The sequence below is a fragment of the Lacerta agilis genome, chromosome 7 (assembly GCF_009819535.1).
Source record: "Lacerta agilis isolate rLacAgi1 chromosome 7, rLacAgi1.pri, whole genome shotgun sequence".
NCBI classification, from domain to species: Eukaryota; Metazoa; Chordata; class Lepidosauria; order Squamata; family Lacertidae; genus Lacerta; species Lacerta agilis.
The window spans coordinates 3,588,408-3,598,228 of NC_046318.1; positions in this window are offsets into that span (position 1 = coordinate 3,588,408).

A 9,821-nucleotide genomic window follows, 5' to 3' on the forward strand; every position below is an offset into this window, starting at 1 on the left:
GCATAGCACGGGTTGCCAACACCTGGGGTCATGTGGAGGGGCTGAGTGAGAGGGAAACGGATGGAGTACGCATGCACATTCAACGGCCTAATGGTGTCTACCTCACCTAGGAGATTGCAGCCACAGAGATAAGAAAACCCGCATTGTCTGGAGAGGTCACTTCCTGGTTTGCATGGGGAGGCAGTTTTCAACGGAGCCCAGCAACAGAAGCTTGCAGCTGTATTTTGCGCCCCTAAAATTTTGCACCTGGTGCAAAAACCCCTGTGCCCCACTGCCACCACACTGACCTGTAGTCTTTCCGTTGATCTCATGTCTCTTGCTTCTGAACATGGTGAGGAATAGCTCAAGGTCATCATCTAGACAACACAGACATTTTTGACTGGGGAAAAAGCAGACACCCTACATACAAATGGAGCAAGTATTTGAAATTGATGGGGTAGGGTAAAAATGTGGCAGGGGGATGTGACCCATTAAGCTTATTTTGAGTTTGGTCCAGCTCTCCCTCAAGCTGAACCAAGCTGAAAATGGGACTTGTGCTACCATCCTCCACACCTACAGTTCCCCCTCTATCCAACTCAAAATTTCTTATCTTTGGGAAAGGAGAGAAGGCATATGAAGCACAGGAGATGCCTCATGGGACATCTTCCTGGTGGCAAAAGAAGCCCTCTGTGCGTTATTTCCTGTCAAGGACCCTGGCATTCTTGTTTCCATTTTCTTTTATAGTGGAATGGAACCATGTTTGTGTAAAAAAGAGGGAGGAATCCCAGAAACCCACCACCAACCATGGGAACTGGCATTTTGGCAAGTAGGAGAGGATTTTTCAGTGGGCAAAAGTGGGGCAGTTCATCACTTCAACTGCTATCAATAGGAAGCAATAACCTGAGCAGGACCTGGAAGCAGGAAATGTTTCATTAAGGACACAGGAGCCCTAAAAAGCTTGAACGGTTCTTTGCCTGTGCATACTAGACAGGTTGGTGTTCCCTTTCCCCGCTCTCCCCAAAAAGTCAAGACAAATCAGGTCTGGGAAAACACAGGACAACAAAACAGAAAACACAATCAAGTTTTGTTGGGGTTTTGGGGGGGCAGGGGCCGGACTCTCAGAATGTGGGTGAGCAAAGGGCAGCAATTCCAGAAGAAAGGGCTAGTGTGGAAGAAGCCTTAGATGCAAATTGAGTTGTGCACATTCTTCTTTGTCTCTCCTACAAAGGGGACCTAAGGATAATGAATGCAGCCCATCTCCATCATTAAACCATTCAGCTTGTCTTCTCGAATTAAAGGCCTGTGTGATCTATTTGCTCCCTAAAGCCAACACTGTTTGCTCCACCTGAATAATTTTGCTTGTCATTCTCTGCCATGGAGAAGTTTCCAACGAGAAACACAAACATTATGGCAGTAGGGCAATCATTTGGCATTCAGAAGCTGTGTCCTGGTTCACTGTAAAAAGTGCATGTGCTTTTTATTCTAATAAACAGCACAGTAGGATTTGGATTTTTAAAATATATTTTATTGATTCAAAAATATATAAATATATATTTTATTAATTCAAAAAATGTTAATACATTTGCATAGACTTACATATTTGGTTGCATATGAACATATAACAATCAAGTAAGATAAAAATTGCAAATAATATCATTTTTAACTTGTGGGCAGAGTTATGAGAATGAATGCCAGAGTAATTATAATTACTGTATGATGTACAATACCATATGATGCTAAGGTTGGTGAACACAGGCAAATAATACCAGTAACAATTCAAAATTTGATGTTTCAATGGCCATTATTTTTCCATTGGTTACATATACAGTGGTACCTCGGGTTAAGAACTTAATTCGTTCTGGAGGTCCGTTCTTAACCTGAAACTGTTCTTAACCTGAGGTACCACTTTAGCTAATGGGGCCTCCCGCTGCCGCTGAACGATTTCTGTTCTCAACCTGAAGCAAAGTTCTTAACCCGAGGTACTATTTCTGGGTTAGCAGAGTCTGTAATCTGAAGCGTCTGTAACCTGAAGCATCTGTAACCCGAGGTACCACTGTATCAAAATTAAACAGAGAAATAATAGGGAGTAAAGGACGAGGGATAACCCATGTGTACCAGACTATAAGATATGGATTTTACCTACATTTGGTACATGGCCTGTAAGCAATGCTGCTTCTGTTTCTGCTGCTCTGTACTCATATACTACCTTAAAAGTGCAGTCCTAACCTTGTCTATTAAGAAGTAAGTGCTATTGAATTACTCCCAAGTAAGTGTGGTTAGGATTGCAGTCTAAGTGGGGACATGTTTCTAGCTAATATAAGCTGTGGCAACATCCTAATGAAACCAACAGAACATATGCATCCCACCTAAGTTAAGCCTCATTGCTTTCAGTGGAATTGAGCACCACTGAAGTCCACCAGAGTCTACTTCTGAGTAAACCTGTTAGTGACTACTAGAGGCAAGGGGGAAAATTGATTTGATTTGCATTTGTAGCTGAAACTATCAAATTGGCACTTCCCGAAACAACGTGAGAAACACAGCTATTCTATGAAATTCACATTTATCAAATTTTGCAATGAGGTTCTCCAACCAACCAATGTTTACAAAAATGCATACATTAGGGGGGAAGTTTGCATTAAAATGTACATGTTAGTGGAAATAAATAGTGCATTAGTCAAAACCGCATGCCAAGATGTGTTTATTAGGTGAGCTGCACGCTAAAATGTTTATGTGAATGTGGGGTGAAATGGTAATGGAATGGAAAAGCAAGAGTATGTGACAATTCAATTAAAGCACAGAATAAAAGAAATATACAGGGGGTGATTCATAATGAAGCATACAGTTTCCAGATGCTGTAAGACAGTGACAAGCGACGACACAGACCACAACTGCGAACCGTGAGGTAGATGTACTTATAAAGTTTATGTTCCGCTCAGTGGCGGAGGAAGCCGCTTGGGCACCTGGGGCAGTATGCCCAGCGGCAGGGCAAGCCACCCATAGGGGCATGGCACACCGTGGGGCCTCTGAGGAGTCTTCCTGCCTCCCCCCACTTAGCCACCCTACAGCTGGGGGGAGGCAGCAGGCGGACCGTTTGGGCAGCATGGAGTCTGCACGCACCCAAGCCACTGCGTCACTCCCAGGAGAGACGTGTAGCTCGGGCGCACTGCAGGCCCCATGGTGAGTGCCACCAGGCATTTTGTCACCCCCCTCAGTGGTGACACCCAGGGCGAACCGCCCCCCCTTCCTCCACCCCTGGTTCCGTTACTGAGGGAAGTGACATAGGCAATAGCGCACGTGTCACATGACTAGTCAAGCAAAATGGCTGTGCCTGTAGTGGAGAAGGCATTTTGTGTTCTTGAATTGAGCAAAATGCAATGTGACGACATTTTTGATAGCGATTTGGAAAAAATATATCCAAGCAGAAAATATATCTATGATTGGCATCTGTGGCTGTGGCTGTTAAATTATATATATATGTGTGTGTGTGTGTGTGTGTGTGTGTGTGTGTGCAAATTTAATTTATATATATATTATTTAATTTCTACACCAACTTTCATTCAAGGGCCACAGGGCAATTTACAATAAAAATAAGCACAGTGATTATTTACAACATTAGTAAATGGTGGGAAGACATGTGCATTAATGCTTACAGTGGAACAGGTAGTGTTGGGAGAGAGAGACACCAGCTTAGTTCTCTGGCCTCCTCAGTGTAAAGGAGCAGACAAGCCTAATTTCTACTCTACTCTCTTGAGAATATTTTATTCAAGAGAAAAACAACAACTTTATTATTTATACCTCACCCATCTGCCTGGGTTGCCCTAACAAATATAAAAACACACATAAAAACATAATATAACATCAAACATTAAAAAACTCCGCAATACAGGGCTGCCTTCAGATGTCTTCTAAAAGTTGTTTAGTACTTTATCTCCTTGAGATCTGATGGGAGGGTGTTCCACAGGGAGGGTGCCACTGCTGAGAAGGCCCCCTGCCTGGTTCCTGTAACTTCACTTCTCACAGTGAGGGAACCACCAGAAGGCCCTCGGAACTGGACTTCAGTATTCGGGCAGAACAATGCGGGTGGAGACACTTATTCAGATGTACAGGGCTTTAAAGGTTAGCACCAACAATTTGAATTGTGCTGGAAAACATACTGGGAGCCAGTGAAGATCCTTTAGGATTGGTGTTATATGGTCCTGGCGGCCACTCCCAGTCACCAGTCTAGCTGCCACATTCTGGATTAGTTGTAGTTTTTGAGTCACCATCCAAGGTAGCCCCGCACAGAGTGCATTGCAGTAGTCCAAACAGGAGATAACCAGAGCATGCACCACTCTGGCAAGTGTGGGCAGGTAGGGTCTCAACCGGTGTACCAGATGGAGCTGGTAGACAGCTGCCCTGGAAACAGAACTGACCTGCGCCTCCATGAACAGCTGTCCAAAATGACTAACCAGGGTGCACACCTGGTTCTTCAGGGACACGGTTACTTTGTTCAGGACCAGGGAGTCCCCCATACCCACCTGCCGCCTGTCCCCGCAAAGCAAGACTCAGTTACTGAATGAATGAATGAATGAATGAATGAATAAATAAATAAATAGTATTCTAGGGACAATGTTATGGATTTTATTATGTATGTATGAATGAATGAATGAATAAATAAATAAATATATAAGAGGATTTCCAAATTGTGATTCTTCAAAATTGGTTCTTGATATCATCTCTTCACTGATCAGGTTTCTGGGTGTGAAACGAAGCAAATACGGACAATCTTTGACATGCCAATACTTTGCATATGTATGCCATTCCCAATTCTTGGTCCCCGCCTCCGTGATTTCCACAGTGGGCCTGTGGATAGATGTGCTGCCACATGGTGCATTTGAGGTAATGACCGCTGCCATCTGAGACCAAGGCTTTCTAGTGAGAAAAAAACAATCCACTGAGCAGTTGATGTTATGTATTATTTCTTCAAATATATGAGAATGATTTTAATATAAACAGAATGCATGCTGCAACTTGAAAACGAGGAAATGAGGAAGAGAAAGTGGCAGGGCTGGGAAGGAGGGCCAAAGGGTGGGGGTGGGGTAGCTCACTGGGATGAATGTAGGGAGGGTGTCTCTCACTAATAATAATAATAATAATAATAATAATAATAATAATAATAATAATTTATTTATACCCCGCCCATCTGGCTGGGCTTCCCCAGCCACCCTGGCCGGCTTCCAACAAATGTTAAAATACATTAAAATGTCACAGATTAAAAACTTCACTAAACAGGGCTGCCTTCAGATATTTTCTAAATGGAAGAAGAAGAAGAAGAAGAAGAAGAAGAAGAAGAAGAAGAAGAAGAAGAAGAAGAAGAAGAGTTTGGATTTGGTATCCCGCTTTTCACTACCCGAAGGAGTCTCAAAGCGGCTCACATTCTCCTTTCTCTTCCTCCCCCACAACAAACGCTCTGTGAGGTGAGTGGGGCTGAGAGACTTCAAAGAAGTGTGACTAGCCCAAGGTCACCCAGCAGCTGCATGTGGAGGAGTGGAGACACGAACCCAGTTCCCCAGATTATGAGTCTACCACTCTTAACCACTACACCACACTGGCTCTCGTAGTCAGGTAGTTGCTTATCTCTTTGACCTCTGATGGGAGGGTGTTCCACAGGGCGGGTGCCACTACCGAGAAGGCCCTCTGCCTGGTTCCCTGTAGCTTTGCTTCTCACAGTGAGGGAACTACCAGAAGGCCCTCAGTGCTAAATCTCAGTGTCCAGGCTCAATGATGGGGGTGGAGACACTCCTTCAGGTATACAGGACCGAAGTGGAAGGGGTTATTCATGCCTCCATTTGCTCCAAGAAAGCCCGCAGTTAAGCACTGAATGGCAGTTGGGTTTTCTGCAGATTGCTGTATGTTCCGATTAGCACTAAAGAGCAGGTGTTCTGGGGGAAAGCGGTGGGACAAAGCGAAGCCACTCATGCCTAGAAAGTGCATAACAAGTGGAAAACCACTTGAACCCATATGTTTAAGACAAGCGGGAGTTTGGACGAGCCCAAAGGCCTGGGAGGTACATATAGGGTGACTTGGAAGCCTCCATTACCTCTGATAACTCAAAGGTCACTTCAGTTGATGATGATGATGATGAAGAAGAAGATTTCTTCTTCTTCTTCTTCTTCTTCTTCTTCTTCTTCTTCGTCTTCGTCTTCTTCTTCTTCTTTATCTAAATGTTTTCACACACAACAAAATCTGCCCAAATTCACCCTATTCCTCAATATCCCATCCAGCTGAGCCAATTAACTTGGAAGTGGAGATAAGACAAAATGGAGCCATTGATAAAGAAATACGCTGAAGAAGTAAAACAAAGTGTTTTGCTCCTCTGCTATGCTCACGTTCAGGACCCTGTTCCTTTCTACCTATCGGAAAAAGTCTTCTCCAGTCCAGTGTCACTCTCAGTGTGCACATTTCATGCACACTACAACGAACGGACAACTCGGATGCTTTCTGTGACCACCTTTTCTCTTCCCTGTATGGAAAGTGAAGCAAAATATTAGCATGTACAGCATCTTGTGCAGGTGAAAATGCACCGGACATGAATTTTTGTGTGTGTTCAAAAACAGGTGAAAAGGTTCACAGTTCAGCTCACCAAGACAGCCTAACAGGAAACAACAACACAAAGGGAAAACAAAGCCTTAAAACCTAAATGAAAGCTTTCTTTTGTGGTCAGGGTGGGTAGGAAAGAGGGTGGACGGGCCATCTAAAGATATTCTTGGGAGTTTCATTGAGGTTGCTGGTTTGTATGCATCCCATTTTCTTAAAGACAGCCTGCCTGTTTGGCAGGGATTTCCAAGGTCCAGTTTCAATGTATCTGATTGGCTAGCAGAAGGCAGAGCCAGCTCTCAGATCTTTGAGGAAAATGTTGAATATTCTTAGCGATTTGCTCACAGTGGCTGTAGCATCTCCTTTCTAAAGTGTTAGCTGGCCTTTCGGCATACATTCATCCGAAGGCTTGAGCATCAGGTCTCTCTCTCTGTCTCTCTCTCTCTCTCCCCCCCCCCCTTTTGCTGAAGGCAGGCTCCATCATCTCTCGACCCCCTCCTCTTTCTCCCCTCCCTTCTTTCCTGCAACCTGCTTCCTAGCAATCTTTTGACACCTGAAGGAAAGCTGGGGAGGCGTAACCCATTGCAAGTGGCGAGGGGGGGGGAGAGACAATAAAGGAAAGTCTGAGAAGGCATGGGGGTTAGAATGTCTCCTTATATGTAGCTGCTGGCGATTTTGCATGGATTCTTGAGGGGAAAACAAGCTGCACTTGTGAGGGAAACCTTTTAGCTCTGGTAAGTAGAATAACAACGTTTTCATTTTCATCCTCTATCCATGCATCTCTGTGGCAACCTGTGCAATATTGTTCTTGGAATGGCGTTTTGTTAGCGTTATGGTCATTCATATGTGATGTATTGGCTTAAAGCTGCAATCACTAGGATTTGATTTTATCTCTCGATGTCTCTAGTTTGCATCCTTGGGTCCCGAGGTAAACATTTCCTGAGCGTGTTCCTAGAGAGAGAATGTGGAATGCGAAGATTATTGTCCTAATCAAGCACAATTGTATTTCATTCTAATTGATTTCACAATCCTTGAATCATCCAGGGATGAGATTAATTATTATTTATATATCTGAATTCTGGGAAGGAAGCTTGGAAATTAGGTTCATGTAATTATGTGGCTGCTTAGAGCACTCTGTCCTCAAAGGCTCTGGGTGGGTAACAATTAGGAACACACAATCAAATCACTTTACCAGCTTTGGTGGGTTTTTTTTTTTAAACACCCACACCCAATAAATCTTAAGTTACCAGCCATCATGAATAGGACTGCCTTCCTTTACAAGAACTCTGATGCATTCTGTATTTTATAGCACAAGTGTATTTCAGCATCAGTTGAGTAGTATAGCATCCAAATTACATGGTTGTCATGGAGATGTGCAGGGAAGGTGAAGCAATATGACTGCAGCTGGACCACGGAAGATTCTGATGCTGCACCCTGATCTGTGGTAGTGGTGTGTGTGTGTGTGTGTGTGTTGTTTTAGTCTAGTGTATTAAAAAAAGGCTGTGCTAAGTTACAGGTCACCACCACCACCCCACTTTAGAAAGATTCAGTGCAATTTTATAGGATTTAAAGGGTTATGACCTTAAATGGATGTGGCTGCTTTGACATCACATCATAATTTTAATTGCTAACATTAACATTTACGTCTGGCTGTTATTATTATTTTTTTGTCAGACTGGAAATGGAGATGACATAGGAAGGGCAGTTCTGCAGCTCTAGGGCTGGTATACATCTGAAAGAGATGTCTCCACAAGCAGCAATGCAGATGTATTACAGTATTTTGTAACAAAAGAATATTTTAATTGCTTTACCCATGCTTGGGTCCAATTCCACCCACCCACCCTTCTCTGAGTCTTGACAGTACAGATTCAGTATCTGCTCGTTTCACCTTTACAAACCAGACTGTGACATTTTGCAAGTGGTAAAAGGAAATGTGTCAGCTACTGAAGGAAATGAATAATGTATACGGCAGAATTTCTCCTGCCTAAGGCAAAATGCGCTACAAAGGATTCTTCCTGAAAACTGTATTCGTGTTGTTCATGAAATGCATTCAGTTTCATGTCACAGACATGTTATGCTTCTGTTGTAGCTGGAACTCCACCAGACTCTTCTTTATATAGGTGCACAAATTTTGCCTATGATTGGTCTCATTATGTGCTCATACAATGAATGTGTAATTTGAAGGAATCTGAGAGATGCAGTAGGAAGGCTTTTGCATTGTCTCTGTAAAATACAATTTTGACCTTTATTTTTAATGTTCCTATCCTGTCAGCAGCATGTCCAATACAATGGAATGGCAAAAGGATTGTAAGGAAATTTTAATGTAAGTAATATCTGCAAGACTAGGAAAAATAATTTGCTAGCAGACCCCCGAGTTGTGGCCAAGCAATCCATCCAAGATGGTGTTTTATGTTTGCATGATAGGTCAGGTGCCAATCTGCACTCTAGCTGGATACTAGCTGAGTATGTGAACAGCTGAGGATGTGAACAAGATTCATTCAGAGATGAGGCTGGTCATGTGTGTGCTTGACCCTTGTCCCTCCAAATTAATAAATTAAGATAAACTGGTTGGGCCTGTCTACATGGACAGCAATACCTTCATCTGTACTGAAACAAGCAACAGCACACTATGGAAAAATTGCCTTGGGACCTCTCTGACTTCCAATCTCAAATTTTCCATCTAGATCCGTGGTTTCTGGCCCAGTTGTGGATCAACATTAGCCTTGGGGACAACTGCATCAGGAGACAGAGAGAGCGAGTGTGACTCTGCTCAGCCTTTTTTCAAATCACCCAGACAAAACCACTGAGTGAAATTATTCAGATATTTGGACTGATCAGCATGCAGCAACGCCAGCTTGCCCTCGTGACCCTTGGTGCCCAGGGCCACACCCCATGGGGATGCATGTGGTGATGTCAGCACATCCGGCAGTGTGCAGGAGTGACATCAGCACCCACCCACCCCATGCCACCAGGTGTGCCCTGTGCACCTGCCCCGCCCCCTCGGCAGGAATTTTGTGGGGGCTAGAGCACTCAGGGCCCCCTGGATCTGGCACTTGACATAAACTTGACATGAGTCAACAGTGTGATGCAGCAGCTAAAAAAGCCAATGCAATTCTGGGCTGCATCAATAGGAGTATAGCATCTAGATCAAGGGAAGTAATAGTACCACTGTATTCCACTCTGGTCAGACCTCACCTGGAATACTGTGTCCAGTTCTGGGCACCACAGTTCAAGAAGGATACTGAGAAGCTGGAACGTGTCCAGAG